Source organism: Triturus cristatus, chromosome 6 (genome assembly GCF_964204655.1).
Source record: "Triturus cristatus chromosome 6, aTriCri1.1, whole genome shotgun sequence".
Classification (NCBI taxonomy): Eukaryota; Metazoa; Chordata; class Amphibia; order Caudata; family Salamandridae; genus Triturus; species Triturus cristatus.
In genome coordinates, this window is record NC_140589.1 from 1,854,615,189 (window position 1) to 1,854,633,905 (window position 18,717).

The following is an 18,717-nucleotide window of genomic DNA, read 5'->3' on the forward strand; positions in this document are numbered from 1 at the left end:
GAGCAAATACATAAGGCTGTGGAAATTTAGCGTGCAAACTGAACATTATCTGCGCCATCTTGCCTCTCCCCAGCGCCACGCATAGCAAATGCACGGCCGCCATTTTAGGCACCCCACTCTCTCTCCCCGCTCACTCTCGATCGCCAGCGCTTCCCCCCGGCGCTGCGAGCATCCCCCGCGCGCCAGCCACCCCCGCTCTCTCATACAGGCCATAAACCCTCTCCTTCTGCGCGACCCTGCTACAGAACCACTTCCGACCGACAACCCATACATGGTCATGCCTCTCCTTTGATAACCCCCCTTCCCCTGCGCCCCATTGTCTGAACTGGTCCCAGGCCATCACCTAGCCCTGCGGATGCAGTTTATTGCCCCTACTGTAAGGGAAACACCCCACATCAAAGGGATTACAGTAGAATCAAAGCCCCTACCCCCTGAGACCCGGCCGGTTGCACACACCCCCGGGAATTAGCGGAATTCCCTGCTGCGCGATAGCCATCTCCCACTGTGGGTAGGGTGGGAACCTCTACTGTAACCATGTGTGGGATCGGATCTGAGCCGGGGCTTCAGGGGATATTTCCCCGCACATCAAGGGAATCTCAAGAATGTACTATGTATAATAAAGCAATAAACCAGTGTATAAGAGACCAGGTCTCAGAGATGCAGTTAGAGCACCTCGTGACGATACCTTGCTGTCTGATCTGATGTGTTCTGCTCCGACGGAATAAAACCTTGTTTCCTGCCTTCCAGTCTCCAGCGCCTGCCTCTTTTATTGGTAAATTATCGAGTGGTATGAGAGGCGATTACCGCCGGGCAAATACTTGAAAGGATACCGACTGAAACTGCCGCTACCATTTAACAATTGGCGTCCCAAACGTGGGGCCCATCAGCGACACGTGGATCCAGTGGGAGAGGTCCCGACGACAGAGTGAACGACTGCAACGATCGGGAGAGCTCCTGCCCAATAGACCCTCGTCTGGCAGCCGATCATCCGAACTTCACTGGTTCCGAGCAGACCTCTCTCGAGTGATCTACGGTCCTGACTGGGAACCATCAGGAGTGCCGCGGCAAATACGGAGAGTAGAGGACGATCGGGCGCTGGAGGCGGAAGACGAGAAACTGTCCACGCGGTCCGGGTAAGGTCGTGATACACGACAAATTGAGAAATAATTGATTGATTGTTTAATGCTCTGGAAATACTAGTATTGCTCATTGATTGTGCTCATTGATTGTTCTCTTTGAGATATTCGCTGTCTACAAACGGGGAGGAGTAGAAATACTCTCTCTCTCTCCCTTTGCAGATAGTGAAGGGTAGGTAACGCAGACTTTTGTCCCCGTTGAAACCCGTCGTGCCTATCTTTATCTCCCCATTGATTGATTGTCCGAACATTGATTGTTTTGAAGAATAGTGCTTTTGAGATATTCTCTGTTTGCAAATAACGTAGAATAGGAATATTCTGTCTAGTCTTTGCAAATAGTGAAGGGTAGGTAACGCAGACTTTTGTCCCCGTTGAAACCCGTCGTGCCTATCTTTATCTCCCCATTGATTGATTGATTGATTGTCCGAACACTAGTTGTTCGATATTGGTTCTTTGGAGGTATTCTCTGCTTACAAATAACGAAGAATAGAGATATTCTGTCTAGTCTTTGCAAGCAGTGAAAAGATAGGTAGTGCTGACTTTTGTCCCCGTTGAAACCCGTCATGCCTATCTTCTCCCCACTGATTGGTAGTTGGTTCTGCCCGGACCGCTTATTAGAGGTGAACCATCCGGCTCCACTGGAAGGCACCCCTAATAAGGACATGTTCACTAAATATGGACTAGTCGCCGTAGCCTATAGCAAGCTGTGGCATAAATATACCAAGAAGGACCCCGAAAGTCAGTGGCCACTGATGGGATCCTTCGACGACCATAAGATAGAAGCGCTAGAAATAGCTCTGCGTAGCAATAAGACGACGCCTACTATGCTTGACAGTATCGGCATGTGGCGCAAAGAAGCAACGCAACGGAAAAAGAGGGAAGAAGTAAAAGCAGAAAAGGAATTACGAAAGGCAGCTCACCTTGCCGCTAGAAAGTTAGAAGAAGACATAAAAGAGAGAAGGGAAACTAAACTAGGACAGGAACCCGAAACCTCAGGCCAGTACGCTGTTAGGACCCCTTCTTTGCTCTACCCTGAGTTGTCCTCCAAGCAGCGAACGAATGACGAGTTACTGTTAGGTCCTCCGATCATTTACATGCCCCCTCCGTATGCACCCTCCCAATCAATAGTACAACACCCACAACCCCCGAACACGAGCGAAAGCAGTACAAGGGCCTCGGCCCTCACGGCCTCCGCGCCGGCTGAGCCTCTTGTGCCGAACCCAACGTCAACCACAACGCCAGTCGACCATGAGATAGGAAAGAGAGAGTCCACCAGAATGAATCGACTAACTAAGGATGAACGAGCAGGAATTGACAAGATAGTAGGGACGCTGGTGGAACGAAAAGAAAGTGAGGAGTATATAACAGACGTGTATAACTCGTATGCCGACAGCCGCAGACGACACTTCGTCGTACGGCTCTGTTATCACGCCCTGAATGCATATGAGGATAGGTACCATGATAAAGGTCCCGAAGGCTTAGCGGCCCTATATAGGAAGGTAGACATTGGGGAAGAAAGAGAGGGTGATGTAACGAACCTCTTCACTCGTACACTCGAGGTCTACCGACACCTTAAAGAACATGGACAGACCACCACAACAGAAACCCCCATAGCAACTAAGCCCCAGGGAGGAAGGGCCGATGCCATGATGCCCATTAAAGAAGCTGCCCCCTACTGGGTCCCCCCACGGGGTCAGGGAACACACGACGACATCAACCACCAAGATGCGAAGGGAAGGGTTGTATATAACTGGGTCTACCAGCCGTGGGACCGGCAAGATATTTTGACCTTTAGAAAGACTCTACCCGACTTGAGAAAGAACCCGACTGCCTTCTACACTGAATTGGGTACAGCCTTAGGCTCAACGATAATGACGTTAGCAGATATCGACTTGTTCTTTGGGCTATGCCTGCCGGCTGATGTGTGGAAACAAATCCGGAAAGTTGACCACGCTGAGCCGTTCGGATATACCTGGATACAACTCGATACCATAGATAAACAGCGAGAACCAGGACAGAAACCCCCGAAAGCCATCAGATGCTCCCCAGACGGAGTTCGAGTCATCCTACACGATAACCCAGATCTGTCCAGACCCTGTCACACACGGCGTATGCTCTCTATAACCGATGCTGATATGTCCCTACTCGACACATTACCTTCACATCTATGGGCTAAAACCGACTCAGATGTAGGGCGCATGGTGATCGACCCGGTACACATAACCGTCCGACCGGACGCAGTGCTCCCAAAGCTTCCACAGTATCGGATATCACCCGAAGGCGAGAAGGCATTGGTGGAAATCATCGAGTCCCTGGTCGAGGCAGGAGTGGTAGAAGAAGTAGTCAGTAATGTTTGCAACAGCCCTATCCTACCCATTGTAAAGAAGCAAGGCGAGGGGGATGAGAAAGCCTACCGTTTCATTGTTGACTTGCGAGAGGTTAACAAAGTAGTCATACCCCAGTACCCCGTAGTCTCAGACATCACCACCATCCTCACCCTGATTCCATCCACTGCCACCATCTTTACTGTTATTGACCTCAAGAACGCATTCTTTTCCATCCCCATCCACCCAGACAGCCGCTACCTGTTCGGCTTCACTTTAAAAGCCCGTTCGTACAGATTCTGCAGGGCACCCCAAGGCTACACTGAGAGTCCCAGTATTTACAGCCAAGCCCTCAAGAGGCAACTGGATGCAGTCCAACTACCCGATGGAGTGGTGTTGATACAGTACGTTGATGACATTCTTTTGGCGGCCGACACCACTCCTCTCGCCGTCACAGCCACTATTCACCTCCTCCGCTTCCTTGCGGAGAACGGTCACAAGGTCTCCAGAAAGAAATTGCAATTCTGCCAGCCCCAGGTAACTTATCTAGGCCACCTACTATCCAAAGACGGGAGGAAACTTACCCCTGACCGAATTCAAACCATCCTAGAAACCCCTGTTCCCAAAACTCAGAAGCAAGTACGATCCCTAGTGGGCCTCACCTCCTTTTGTCGACAGTGGTTGCCAAACTTCAGTCTTACCATAAAGCCTCTGCTTTCCCTGCTGGCTAAAGATGTCCCCTTCCCCCTCCCCTGGACACCTGAATGTCAATCCTCCTTCAAAGAATTACGAGACGCCCTCTGCTCGGCCCCAGTCCTAGGAACCCCAGACTACACTAAACCTTTCTCCCTCTACACCCACGAAAGGGAGGGATGTGCGTTGTCTGTCCTAACCCAGTCCATAGGCCCTAAGCAACGCCCTTGTGCCTACTTCTCTGCCACTCTTGACCCCGTAGCCAGAGCTTTGCCCGCCTGCCTTCGAGCAGTAGCCGCCGCTGCTGTCTCTATCCGGCAAAGTGAGGGGATCGTGCTCTCGAACCCCCTCACAGTATTGGTACCCCATGCTGTCGATACCCTCCTGAACCAAACCAAGACTCAACACCTGACTAGCGCACGACTGACTGGGTATGAACTGACTCTGCTTGCGCCCCATATCACATTGAAACGATGCACCACTCTGAATCCAGCTACTCTACTACCTCTCCCTGACGCTGACCCCAATGCATCCCCTATACATGATTGCGTGACCCTCACCGACGAACAAACCAAGAGTAGGGTTGACCTCCGGGATACTGCCTTCCCGGACCCTGACGGAGAACTGTGGGTGGATGGCTCATGCATCAAGCTCCCTGATGGCACCACCTCAGCTGCCTATGCAGTCACCACAGCTCGAACAGTTGTTGAGACAGCCCGCATCACACAGCGATCCGCACAGGCGGCTGAACTAATTGCCCTCACACGAGCCTGCATCCTGGCAGCAGGGACAACCGCAAACATTTACACAGACAGTCAGTATGCCTTTGGGGTAGTTCACCACTTCGGGCTCTTATGGAAAGAGAGGGGATTCTTGACTTCTCATGGCACACCCATCCTGCATGGAGATCTAGTCTCTGCCCTGACCGAAGCAGTCCTCCTCCCCACACGGATAGCTGTGATCAAATGCCAGGCACACAAGAAGGTGACAGACATTATAGGTCAGGGAAATGCACTAGCTGACATTACTGCCCGAACCACAGCCGAGAATAGGTCCACGACCCGCATGTACGTGACCAGGTCACAAACTGAGAAATGGAAGGATGCTAGGGAAACGATTAGGGATATCCAACTAGCCAGCACACCACACAAATTAACTGAATGGGCCCGGGTGGGATTGAAGGACGATGACGGTTGTTGGCGAACTAAAGACTCGAACAAATGGTTACTACCCGACTCATACTTGATCCCCATGCTGACCATGGCACACTCCCCCGCACACATAGGGTCTGCCCCCATGATCGAACTCATCTCCAAAGTCTGGCACAACGACAGAATATCAGACTCAGCCAAACGTCTGGTCCAACAATGCCTAGTATGCCTCCAACACAACCCTGGGAAAGGAACTGCTGTACCCCGGGGAGGGTTTGGGGTCCCCAATCACCCCTTTGAGGTCCTACAAATGGACTATGTCCAGCTAGAAAGGTGCCAAGGTTTAAAGTATGTGCTTGTCGTTGTGTGTGCCTTCAGCAAGTGGGTGGAAGCCTACCCGACCCATGACAACACCGCTATGACTACTGCAAAAGTACTGCTGAAGGAATTCTTCCCCCGATACGGCCTTTGTCGAATTTTGTGGAGCGACAATGGCCCCCACTTCGTAGCCGAAGTTATCCAACTCATCTTAAAAGGGTTGGGTGTAAAACAGAAGTTCCATGCGGTCTTCCATCCCCAATCTGCAGGCCTGGTTGAGCGACACAATGCCACATTGAAGCTTAAGATAGCAAAAATAGTCGCCACCACAGGACTAAGATGGCCAGACGCTCTCCCACTAGCATTGCTATCAATGCGTTCCACCCCCACCAAACACCACTTAACCCCCTACGAGGTCGTCTTCGGGCGGCCCATGAACCTTTGGACTGCACCAAAACCGACATCCATCCACGACGTCCCGGACGTCCTCATGTCTGATTATCTGTACAATCTAACTAAAACGTTGTCTGTTATCCATCAGCAGGTGCTGCACGCCATTCCCGATGTTTCCAGGGGCCCGGGACACGACATCCAACCCGGTGACTTCGTCTTAGTGCGTAACTTCCAGCGCACCAAGAGTTTGGAGCCCCGGTGGACGGGCCCCCTGCAAGTCCTGATCACCACCCGAACAGCTCTTCGAGTGGAGGGGAAACGCAATTGGCTGCACGCACACCACTGCAAGAAGGTATCACCGACCCTGACAACCACGGACAACATCACCGCCCAAGAGGAACTTCTGGACAAAGACCGACCATCCCTGAGCCGCTGCCCGGATACAGAGACACTTGAGTTGATTGAATATCCCGATCCCACTGTGCCATCCAAAGAAGGGTATAACTTGCGACGAAAGGAGAGAATTTCGGCTAAGCAGACCACAGGCTAAGTGGAAATCTCAGAACAGTAGCCTAGGTACCTCAAAGGCCACCAGGAGAGAAACTAAAACAAAGTCTGTGGTTCTGCCCGCTACCGAGTCTCTTGAAGGTGATGGAAGCGCCCGACATGAAGATGATGGAAGCAACCGGACGTCCGAAGATCCACTTCAAAAACTCAAAGACTGACCGAATGCACAGCTTTAAGACAATAGCACTTTTCATTTCCCTTCTCTTTTGCCTTCTCCTCGTGGTCACCTTCTGGATCATGGAGGAGAGCACACCCGCTCATAAGACATTGCTGACTACCGTTCAAACTACCACCACGAAAGAACACCATCTGATCTCACTTTCACCCCAACTCCGAGAAAGGCGTAAGGAGTTCTGGAATAACTCTTTTGTGCAGTTACTCCACCAACACAATCTTGCCACCAACGCCACTAACTGCTGGATCTGTGGATTGCTGCCCCATGCCACTGGGCACTCAATCCCCTTCATCCCTTCACCCTTTTCCGTCCATGGTTCCTGCCTCGCCTGGCTGATCCTCCTGCAGGAGAGCTACAAGGACAATGCCACTTCCGACACACTTCTACCATGGGTTCTGGCTGAACAAAACTGGTAGAACCTCCGCCCTCTTCTGCCCTCTGAGATCGAACACTTCCTTTCACATGGACATCCCCGCCAAAGAACGAATTGAAATGCAAGTGTTCAACAATCCAGCCAGACCCACCTTCTCTTACCTCCGAAAACGGACAGCCGCCACCCTAACAGTGGCCCTGTCCGTCATCAACATCACTGGATCTGTATGCCTCGAAGGCCTGGGGGCACAGCTGGTGGGCCACAGCTCCTGCCTCATCACCCGAACATTGGACTCAGTTGACCCACCTTCCTTTGTTGCCTCCCCGAATATGTACTTTGTGTGTGGTACTAAGGCCTACACCTGGCTCCCGAAAGGTTGGGGAGGCACCTGCTACATCGCCTTTGTCCTTCCTCCGACGTATGTGGCTCCAGCAAACCATCACCGACAGAAACGTGCCAAAGACATTGTACAAACCGACTCCACCAGAGCACAGTTCATGGACGCAGTAAAGGGTCTTGTTCCGCTCTGGGGTCCGATGGCAAACAGCCGTGCCATCCGCCACTTAACCCAGGCGGTCGAAACAGCAATGAACATTACAGCTGGCGCCCTCGCCAACAACACCGCCGAGCTTCAGGCCGTCCGCCTGATGGCTCTCCAGAACCGCCTTGTTCTAGATGTGGTTCTGGCTGACCGCGGAGGAGCATGCCGCATCATTGGGTCCAGCTGTTGTACCTACATACCGGATAACTCACCCTCAGTCTACAAAGCAATTGAACACCTCCACAGACTGTCCACAGAGGTCCATCAAGAACAAGAAGAATGGTCGCTGGGGAGTTGGTTTTGGGACGCTATTAAAGGTTGGGGATGGAGGCTGTTTTCATTTATCCTCATACCAATCATGATACTATGTGGATGTTGCTTGGGGATTCAGTGTCTGCCACCTTTATGTTCGTTTTTTATGAACTGCATCTGCCCTAAGACTTTGGACTTTGAAACTGAGCGGATGAAAGCTCTGAATGAGGTGGAGGTACGGGGTATTATGGGGATAGATCCAAACTAGGCAAGATGGCGAGACATGTTAAAAGGGAGGACTGTGGAAATTTAGCGTGCAAACTGAACATTATCTGCGCCATCTTGCCTCTCCCCAGCGCCACGCATAGCAAATGCACGGCCGCCATTTTAGGCACCCCACTCTCTCTCCCCGCTCACTCTCGATCGCCAGCGCTTCCCCCCGGCGCTGCGAGCATCCCCCGCGCGCCAGCCACCCCCGCTCTCTCATACAGGCCATAAACCCTCTCCTTCTGCGCGACCCTGCTACAGAACCACTTCCGACCGACAACCCATACATGGTCATGCCTCTCCTTTGATAACCCCCCTTCCCCTGCGCCCCATTGTCTGAACTGGTCCCAGGCCATCACCTAGCCCTGCGGATGCAGTTTATTGCCCCTACTGTAAGGGAAACACCCCACATCAAAGGGATTACAGTAGAATCAAAGCCCCTACCCCCTGAGACCCGGCCGGTTGCACACACCCCCGGGAATTAGCGGAATTCCCTGCTGCGCGATAGCCATCTCCCACTGTGGGTAGGGTGGGAACCTCTACTGTAACCATGTGTGGGATCGGATCTGAGCCGGGGCTTCAGGGGATATTTCCCCGCACATCAAGGGAATCTCAAGAATGTACTATGTATAATAAAGCAATAAACCAGTGTATAAGAGACCAGGTCTCAGAGATGCAGTTAGAGCACCTCGTGACGATACCTTGCTGTCTGATCTGATGTGTTCTGCTCCGACGGAATAAAACCTTGTTTCCTGCCTTCCAGTCTCCAGCGCCTGCCTCTTTTATTGGTAAATTATCGAGTGGTATGAGAGGCGATTACCGCCGGGCAAATACTTGAAAGGATACCGACTGAAACTGCCGCTACCATTTAACAAGGCCTCCCAGCTCCCAGTGATTTCCTCCCCCGGGCATGTGCCCCCTACACCGTTGTATTGTCTGTAGTACCTGGACTGTCCATTGATAAGGGGGAATCCACTGATCAATTGATTAATAAAGTTTCTCATTGGTTAGCCTTACACTCTGGTTACACCGTCAGGGATCATCAAGACATTCTGATGGGGCAGACGGTTGCTTGGATGGGGCCCTCCAGGAAAATCTTTGGTGGAGACTGCATTATTATTTCGGTGCAATACCCATTGCAGGCACGGAAAATTCTTAATGGACCTTCTAAATCATGTTTCCCAGGCTCATGCCTCAATTTACTCCCACTGAGATTTTTTTATGGACCCCGTTGAGCAACCTAGGGGTGGAGCATCAAATGACGGGTGGGTCTGATGAAAGTAGAGTAGGGCTGCTTCATGGACCCACAAATTCCTCTGCTCCCCTAGAGGACCTTGATGATTTGGATGGACTTCACGATGTAAAGGCGACACTTACCCGGTCGCCCCATCATTTAGGTCTTTCTCATCAGTGTGCACAGGTGGTTTGTGTTTTACTGGCGACAAGCCCAAATGGGCTTTTGCCAGATCCCCCTCGTTGTGAGACCCTTTAGGACTCTTCATTCGCCCTCATTTATTATTCCTCGTCCCAATGGCACTAATCCTAAGCTTGGACATGAATTAAGACCTATCTCTTGGAATGTGGCATGGTTGTCCTCCAAGTTCACTGAGGATAGTTGGTTATTGTACATCAGGTTATTTAATATTATTTGTTTGAAAAGGCCTGAGAGTCAAAGAATAATGACTTCCTGGAAGCGTGTAAGACCATTTTCTGCCCCACGGCTGAATCTAATATGGGCAGAGCAGGAGCGGGCATCATTATTTTTGTAGATCTTGAGCCTTGTAATGCCTTACAGATTATGAAGTGGGATTCTCAGGTGTTCCAGGGCATAGAATTGTGCATGGGGAGAGCTTTTCCACTGGTAATACTTAACTTTTATAATGCAAAAAGGGAGACGGGATGTCTCTCTAATTTTAGTGCCTTAAATAGTGCCTTAGACTCCTTAAACGAGGGGAGGGTTGGGCATGACAACCTCATGACGGTGGGGGATTTTAATTGCCGCCTGTGCTCATAGTTTGTAAATAGTCTACCTAATGCCCTAATGCCCGGTATCAGATGATCTGCAGATGGCGCTGCCTGCTTCCTGTTCCTGTTCCTGAGCAGGAAAATGCGGGACGCGGCCAGGAGGTGAGACGGCGCGGGACACCCAAAAAGGTATGTTTATTTATGTTTTTAAATGACCCCCCCCCCCGCCGCGAACCCCTGTGTGACCCCCTACACGCGAGTAATGCTAGTTGCGATTGCAGGAAGGGCAGCACTTAAAGTAAGGCGCGAGTTCAGAACACGAACACTTATTTAAACTCTGAGCAATGCTGGCTTCAGCTTGTTACAGCTGACTTTATTTACACAAATGACATCTGCAGGAGGGAAGGCGACAGTGAGTAGAAGAGGAGAGACCGCGGCACTGAATTCCAGACCAGAACGAGCAACTATTTAAGGACATTAGAAAGATGTAAGAGTTTAAAATATTTTCATGATGAAGATGACATCAGAAAGCCCATACACTCATGCATGGAAGGAGGGAGTAGTGGGGAGAATAAAAAAGGAATGTAAGCAAAATCGCATGAATTCACTTTTTGACCTTTGTTTACTTAATTGGTCAGTTCTCATTATCGCATCACTAAAGCTCATTTAAAAGTGCTTTCTATTCATATTTGCTGTTTGGCGAATGTACAGATGAAAGTTGAAAATACCGGCTTTAGATCATCTATGAAAACCAGGCAGGTGACAAGCCTCTGTCTGAATACAATAGTCTGAATACATGCAATGCCCTTTGTGCCACACTCGCCATGCTAAGTTTACCATTTGCAAATGGTGTGTGATTAAAAGTTGCCAACCAAACTCCTAGTAATTGCGGGCCCACAGTTATTCCCTAACCTGTGGTTTAACTCCTACCGACACAGTGTCACTGCATGCGAGCACACACAGTGTCACTGCATGTGAGCACACACAGTGTCACTGCATGCGAGCACACACAGTGTCACTGCATGCGAGCACACACAGTGTCACTGCATGTGAGCACACACAGTGTCACTGCATGCGAGCACACACAGTGTCACTGCATGCGAGCACACACAGTGTCACTGCATGCGAGCACACACAGTGTCACTGCATGCGAGCACACACAGTGTCACTGCATGTGAGCACACAGCATCAACTCAGCATCACTCGGCACCTCCTGAGAAGTAGCTCAGCAACACCTGAGCACCAGTTTAGCACCGCCACCTCCGCATGACTCAGCACCACCTCAACATCACTCGGCACCATCTCAGTGTCACTCAGCATCACCGGAGCCTCACATACGCACCAAAACACCAACACCTCAGCATCACTCAGCACCACCGGAGGATCATTCAGTATCACCCCGAGTCTCATCTCCGCACCAGCACACCACCACCTCAGCACCACCTCAGCACCACCTCAATCTGCCCTCGGAATCGGGCCTCTGTTGGATCTCCCCTAGTGTCCGTCCGCTGCTCATGTTGCAATTCAGGGACTATTTCTCAACCTCCACTCTCCTGTTTATGTCTTCCACCCCCCCCCCCCCCCCCCGGAAAAAAAAGCTATAACAAACCAGCATCACAACAGACAGGAAGTAATTGCAAGGACAAAAAAACCAACACATTTTGCATGTTAATTCTTGTTTTAATTGGGTCGTTCAGTTGTACATAATGTCTTCTTGGTTATATATAAGGTAGCAAAATGCTTATATTACTCTTATAACTTTGCAACGTGCCGCACGGCAGCCACACTGCTCTAAAACATAGCTTAAGGACATTGACAAAGCCTATAGCTCTGGCTAAACACTTATAAGGTCCCAAACGTGAGACCTATTGCCTATGCCAATGCTTGTTTAAACATGGTATCTATCGTTGTTTCTGCAGCGCCTCCCATACCCCTCACGAGGTTAAAGCGCGTGCCCTCTCTGGAATGCCAATCACGAGGGATGGGTCATCGGAGCCAGTCCGGGCGCCTCCAGGACACGTGTGCGTGCCTCGTGAGAAAGCACTGACCCCAGGGCAACACGGTGGTGCAGAAGGGCTGGTCTGACCGGTCGGGCTATTCCGGTTTGTTGGCTGTTTGTCGGTCCATTTTATAATCCGCTGGGCCGGTTTTTGTTGTTGATTTCCCTGATATTAAAAAAAACATTGCCTGCTGCAAATCCAAATGGGGTTGTAATGTGGAACAACGCACGCATGCCTTTACAACGCAAACACTAGGGTGACCATATTCCCAAAACAAGCATTGGCATAGCCAATAGGTCTTGCTATTGGGACCTTATAAGTATTTAGATATGCAGCACAATATCCTTGGTGCAACAACATCAACCGTTGCATGGCTAAACACTTATAAGGTCCCAAAGGCGAGACCTATTGGCTATGCCAATGCTTGTTGTAGGAAGCAGCACTGACCAACTACAGTTTCCCTACACTGACTGTTTATATATTATTTTGGGGGCTACTTTTTACGTCGAGCATCACACACACACACATACATAATCAGCGCGGTGCCCTTTTACGAGCGCTGCGCTGTTAATGGTCTCATTGTTTCCTCCATCATGCTCTGGCTCGCACTCCCCCCTCCCTCCTCCCCCTCCCTCCTTGTGAAACAGCTCGCTGGAGCTCCCGTGTCATCAAAGCGTCGTGGGCCTTCACAAATGCATTTTTATTTTTAGAGCGCTGAAACGTTGCGCTCTAACTTTATTTTGTAATTCTTTCCTGCTAGTTTAATTTCCTTTCCAATGCTGTTTCCGTGGAGGCGTTGCAGCTCCGCCCACATTTCCTTTCTGTTGACATCCCTTTAAAAATACATATAAACAAAGCATAACACTCACCAGCTAGGGTAACCAACTATATGTAATTTTCATGGTCTGCCCCTGAATTTCCTGTAATGTACGTTCTCCGGGGAGTTTCCACAGGCGGCATTTGTCTGGTATTTCAGCATTTGAGGACAGCTGAAGCAGAACACCACAGGCTCTCCTGAACAGGGATTTAGAGGGCCGGAATTTAGTGCTGAAAAAGGCATCATGCACGTGAAACCCATTTGTCGATGACTGCATGCCAGGCAGCCATACCCCAGCAGAGAGAGGGAGAGCGCGAGGGGGTCTCCGAGGGGCATCCGTCACTGGTCTCTTTCATGACCAATTATTTTAAAGTCCTCCTTTAAAATTCGCTTTTGCAGCAGCATGCTTATACAAACAAGTCTTTGTGAACCAGGCTGTTGGTGTCTGGACGCGATTGACCGCCCAGTAAATGACCGTGGTGCACACCTCTTTATTCCTTTAAACTTGCCCTTCAGACATTTCACATAATCTTGGCACCGCTTCAAAAAGCGCGGCTTTGGGAAAGTCCTTGCCTGGTTTGGAAACGTTAATACGCTTCTAAAAACGGCACTGGGCATTCCAGCTGTATTTCGGTTGAAGAATTTCACTGGATGATATAGTTGATCATTTAAGCAAGTTCTGTGATTCTTTCAGGACATTTCTGGTATCAGAATGCCCCTGCTATTAGATGGTTATTAGGGAATAAATTATTGTGTGCTGTACAACGACATTCTACGAGTCCTTTCTGCCAGCACTCAATTACTTCTGCGTGATCAGAGAAATCCTTGCTGACTTGAACCATCCTCGGAGTTAAAGGGACTTGGTACTATTATAGCCTAACAGCCCGCCGTAGCGGGCTATACCGGCTATTAAAGGCCCGCTGCAGCGTTAAAAGCCCGAGCCGAAGGCGAGGGAGTTTAACAAAGCAGCGGGGACTTTAAAAGCCGGTATAGCCCTGCTACGAAGGGCTATAAGGCTATTAGAACATTCTGCCACTAGAGGGCAGAATGTTCTAACAAAACAAAGCCTTCAGGGAGCGCGAGGGGATTCAAATCCCCTCAGGCTCCCTGAAGCCTTTGTTCAAAGACACATTGGAATGTTGGAGCTCCGGGCTTATACCAGCCATTATAAGCCCGGTGCACTCCATTGTTTTCAGTGGAGCTTCCAACATTCCAATGTTCTAATATGGCAGAATGTTCTTTACGGTGCATAGTCCGTGTTAGTTCACCAATTATTTCTGAATAGACAGCGTCTTCGCAGTGAAGATGCGCGCTGTGTTACTGTTTCCCGCGCAGCACTCCTGGCCATGCTGAGGTCTGCGCACACTATGTATAGCACATGTGTGAAGGGATAAACACATTTTCTCACAATCTTCCTCATTTTAGAGTTGAATTGAGGGCTGTTTATGGGATTCTATATGGATATTTTCGCTCCTTGGCCCTCCTTAAAAAAAAAAAAAAAAATTGGATGGCTCCTGCCTGTGGTCACTTGAGATTGCTGTCCTTGAATCCCAATGTTGAAACTTGGGGAAACCCAAATATATTCAGGACTCCCACCCAAGTCATCCCCAGCGTTTTCAAGAGTTGCGACTCAAATACTGACCAAGTGTCCCACCCCTCCTTGAATGCGCACATTTTATTGGCTGTATTCCTGCACTGATCTCTTTGCGCGCAGACCTGTGGCAAGACAAAAGGACAACTTTTTTTGGGGGGAAACCCTTCCATTGGTTTTTGTGGCTTTCAAACAGTCCCCCACCACCCCCCATACACACACCTCTAATCCTGGAGAAAATACAAACTCTTTGGTTGCAGCCACTGGGTGGTCCTGTTACATCTTTCTCCCACTTGGTCTTTGATTGTATTCGGTGCGTTGTTTGCTAATGCTTTAATCTTTCACACTGCATCAGTGGGTCCCATGCCCACCAGCGATCCAGCTCACAGTAGGGAGCCTTCAGGGAGCACCCTCCACATTTGGACCTAGTTATTCACTGCATGTCTTACTTGGATGTATCTAAAAAATGATCTAGGTGAAGTTCAATTCCTTTGCTTAATTGTTTGAACTATATCCTCTTGTATCTCCCCCAGAAGTCTCCTTCTTTTAAAACACCTATCAGGTCACACTTACTTGATTCGGAAAGTTCAATGATGTCGCACGTGTAGTTTCTGCCCCAAACTGGGGTTTCTTGGGTTACTTACCTCTACATCCCATGTTGGAGCTTGCTGTTTCCTCTGCTTTTACAACTATAAGTAGGATTTAGCATCACAGCCATACTCTTCCTCCACAACTATAATGTACATATCTGACTCCCCCCATTCTGTATCTGTCCAGGTGCAGTGAGTTCATCCTGTGCCTTAGAGCTCGTACTGTGCTTTAGTGCTCCCCTCACCCACCAGGTGTATTTACCGATCAATAGTATTTGTGTATTGTGGTCAGAGAAATCCTATGCCCCTCTCCTTTCAACAAGAAATTGCTGCAACTTCTCTTTAAAAATAAATAAATAATGATAACACCTTGGCTGGACTTTCAGCACCTTTTTGAGTATCATACTTTAGGAATGTTTAATCCAGTGTACTGTATTGTAAGAGGGACATGCAGATTTCAGATATTTTAGTTCTGCCCATTTGCAGCCCATCTTTTCAATTGGCTCCTGTTACAGTCCTTTCAAAATCGTTGCTTTTCATTCGTGAATAGGCTTACTAGTCTCTCCTTGGTACCCCCCTTGTCTGCATTTGTATCCTCCCATAACGACTGGACTTTTAACTTGTGGTCTTATACAGGCTGCTTTATCTAGTTGGTGAGCACTAATTTCTTTAATGGTCATCCCCTATTCCACCCAGGACGTTGCCGCCCGCTTTTACATTGTTGTTATTAATGTAATTATTTTTAATTTGCAGCATAGTCCGCTTTCACTTTAGTGGTCGCACTTCTTTATTGAATTTACACCGTGGTCTGCTTGCACTTTAGCGGCTGCGCTACAGAATTTGCTTTTTTGTGTGAAATCTCCCATACCGCGCTTTCACTTTAATGTTAACCGCACCGCTATTAGACACTGCTTACTGTAACCTGAATACGGTGAGATGCATCTAAACAAAAAGGGCGTGGCCACTATGAACTTGGTCTCGCATTTGCAAGAGTTTGAGCTATTGGCATTAGAAATGACAATGCCTTTTATATATGTATTGCTTTTGAAAACACATAAATAAAAGGCATTACTATTTACAATGCCAATAGCTTAAACTCTCGCAAATGCGAGACCTATTGCATTACAAATGCTTGTTCCTGATTGTGTCCCCATTGTCTATGTGTCTGGGTGTCCGGAGCACTCCCCTGGGGTCTGGCAGCTGCCACAGGCCCCTCCCATTGCTTTTGAAATAATGTTTACACTGCACCATTCTCTTGTCTATTTTTTCTTACAAAATTGTGATTATCAAAATTTCAGGGAAAATAAATTGACACCCAGGCAGTCACATTTCGAAAATAGTCCAAATCTGATTGACAGAAATTATTATTCAAAATTGTGACTTTAAATTGCCAATGTGTTATGTTATAGTATTTCTAAAGTGCAAACTGTTACCCGAAGGTGTCCTGGCGCTATCTACAAAGAACCTCCCAAAGAACTCACCAAAAACAGAGGCCACAGATTAAATGCTAAACAGCCAAGTTTTTAAGGCTTTCCTGAAAGTCAAAAGATCCATACTATTTCGAAGCTGAAATGGGAGGGCGTTCCAAGCTTTGCCTGCCCCCACCCGAAAACTCCTACCTCCCCAGCCGGCTTTTCTAAAGGGAGGAACTGCTACTAATTTAGCTCCTAGAGAGCGGAGTGGTCTATTGGGAACATACCACTGAAACGGGGAACAGCCATTACAACGCGGTTTTTACCACGCGCAGCTTTTACATCACATGCGTTACAACGCATGCGATGTTATAACGCAATGCCATTACAACGCAAGTCTTTACATCGACTTGCGCTAGATGGCGTGCTAACATTACAAATAGTGTAGTTTACTATCCCAACACCTTCCCTACTGTTACGTGGACTGGAGTTGGAATAGTAAATTACACTTTTCTAATGTTAGCACGCCATCTAGTGCAAGTCGATGTAAAGACTTGCGTTGTAATGGCATAGCGTTGTAACATCGCATGCGTTGTAACACATGCGATGTAACTACACGCGTTGTAATAACACGTGTTGTAATGTCATACATCCCACTGAAGCTGCTGCTTCAGATGCTCTGGACCGGTCTCGTGAAGAGCTTTAAAAACAGTACAGAGTGATTTAAACTGCACCCGTTTCTTAATGGGTAACCAGTGAAGTCTTCTGATGTCACCAGAGACAGAGGCGAATTTAGCCGTCCCTGTAAGCAGTCTGGCGGCCAAATTCTGTAGAAGTTGGAGTCTATGCAACAGTTGTTCCTGAATGTTAAAGTAGAGGCTGTTACAATAATCCAGCCTCGTCGTAGTTAATGCAGTCACTACTGTACCTTGGTTTTTCATTGGTAGATACTGTAAAATTTTCTTGCATGATCTCAGGGCAAATGTGTTAGCCGAAACAACTGAATTAACTTGGTCTTCGAGCTGAAGCTTATCGTCGATCAGGACTCCCAAGTTTTCTACTTTCCTGGTGGGAATTGGAAGTACACACAGCGAAGCTGGCCACCAACTTGGGGTCCAAAACTTGGGAGCATTGCCAAACAGAATAACCTCAGTCTTACCCGAGTTACGTTTTAAGCAGTTTTGGGATATCCATTTACCCACTGCTTCCATGCAGTCATGAAATCGTAGTTCTGTCCCCCTCTCTTGCCCTGGTAGCAGAGACACCACAATCTGAGTGTCATCTGCATATGATGTCAGAGCAAACCCAAATGACCTGATCAGGGGTGCAAGAGAGGAAACATAAACATTAAAAAGCGTCGGCCTAAGAGAAGAGCCCTGCGGAACCCCGCAGGGCAATGAAAACGGTTTAGAACAGAATGTGCCAAGTGACACTGTTTGCTTTCTGTCCGAAAGGAAGGACATCAAAAGTTCCCACGCTTTGCCTCGGACTCCACATCCCCACAACCAGTCCATCAACAAATCATGATGGACCGTATCGAAGGCCGCAGACAAGTCCAGCATGATCATTGCGGCTTTGCCTCCCTGATCTAGTACGGCCCTAATTTCCTCTGTAGATTTTAGAAGCGCGGACTCCGTGCTATGCCCTGTTCTGAACCCGTGTGGAGTTGGATCCAATACTTGTGCTTCACGTAAGTATGTAGTTAGTTGTGCATTCATACTTTTCTCAACCAATTTAGCTGGCAGAGGAATACGCGAGATAGGTCGAAAGTTATTGGGATCCTTTGGGTCCAGATTGGGTTTCTTGAGTAGAGGCAAAATTGATGCGGTTTTCCAGGCTATATGAAAATGTCCTTCCTTGAACATGGCATTTATCATAGCGGTCAGCGTTATAGCAATCGGTTCTGGGGCTAACTTTAAAACCTCCACCGGACAGGGATCATGAGGAGAGCCTGATTTAGTAGACATCAGTAACATATGAGTCTCTCCGATGAGTAAAGGTGCGAACTCATCAAAACTGAAATGAAAACCTGACCGGGATTTAAATCTCTCTCCGACACCTAATTTTCCATCTGTTGTAGGGCCATTAAATGTGGTGAAAATAGCCTCCACCTTACTGCAGAAGAATCTGGCTATTTCGCCGCAAAGCTCCT

General features: G+C 48.7%; 1 long non-coding RNA gene across 1 annotated transcript in view; it reads right to left on the reverse strand.

Annotated features, from left to right (window-relative positions):
• Positions 1-13,180, reverse strand: part of LOC146822198 (uncharacterized) — a 70,872-nt gene extending 57,692 nt beyond the window's left edge. The window contains exon 1 of the long non-coding RNA XR_014962817.1: positions 13,025-13,180. This is a non-coding gene — a long non-coding RNA (uncharacterized LOC146822198). The remainder of the gene's footprint in view (positions 1-13,024) is intronic.
• Between the last annotated feature and the right edge of the window lie 5,537 nt (positions 13,181-18,717).